The 942-nt window shown below is 29.7% G+C and overlaps 1 pseudogene; it reads left to right on the top strand.

Moving 5' to 3' along the window:
- The first annotated feature begins 435 nt into the window (after positions 1-435).
- On the top strand, positions 436-535 carry LOC122127706 (annotated as a pseudogene).
- The last annotated feature ends 407 nt before the right edge of the window (positions 536-942 follow it).

The following is a 942-nucleotide window of genomic DNA, read 5'->3' on the forward strand; positions in this document are numbered from 1 at the left end:
GTCTGTTACTACATGGAAGAAGGGTAAAGGGCCAGTAGATATTTGTGCCAGTAAGACCTCATTTGGGAAATTTTAAGCTGCAAAATTTTAGAAGTAGCTCTTCAGCAAGGCTTACTTTGAATCCATTAGCTCCACAAAGCTAACTCAGTTGATAAATAAGTACTTGAAAAGCCATATCTTTGAATCTAGCTATAAAGGCTTCAAAGTATGACGAAATTTAAAATGAAAAAGACTTAAAATAGTCATTGGCAAAATAATTGCAAGTGTGAGCAATCTACCAAACAATATATTTTTCCACTATACACAGAATTTCAGAGAAATAAGATCAATAGCATTGTTAGTAACAATAAGGTTTCCTTGTTACAAATAGGCAACCAAGGATATATGCCTGTATAAAGATTGCATCATTAACTACTTAAATTCACAGGATACTACATGCTTCGGCAGCACGTATACATAAATTACAACAATATAGAGATTAACATGCCACTTGGACAGGGATGATCTGAAAATATGCGAAGTATTCCATATTTTTCATTCTTCAGATGCAAGAAATGAAAAACAGTTATTAAAAAGTTGATTACAAAAATACAAGTGTAACAACACATGCGATTCATATAATTAAAAGTTAGTTTGGCATCAGTGTATTACATCTTCACCTTAGAAAGGTCTTTACATAGCATAACTTTACAAAACTTTGAAATTAGATAACATTTTAATTTTATCCCAAAGAAATAAAATACTATAAGGACCTAGGAGAAAAAAGAATCTTAAACTGTTTTTATATGGAATGCAATCTGTAAGGACACATTTATTAATGAATATATATAATATATAACAATGTAGTATTCAAAGTATTATATCTAGGAAAGAATGAAATAGATTATGGACATCTTACAAACAAAATACAGAATATGTTAAAATATACTTTCTTCAGACAAG

The sequence above is a fragment of the Dipodomys spectabilis genome, unplaced genomic scaffold (assembly GCF_019054845.1).
Source record: "Dipodomys spectabilis isolate Male_0828 unplaced genomic scaffold, ASM1905484v1 ptg000307l, whole genome shotgun sequence".
In the NCBI taxonomy this organism is placed as follows: domain Eukaryota; kingdom Metazoa; phylum Chordata; class Mammalia; order Rodentia; family Heteromyidae; genus Dipodomys; species Dipodomys spectabilis.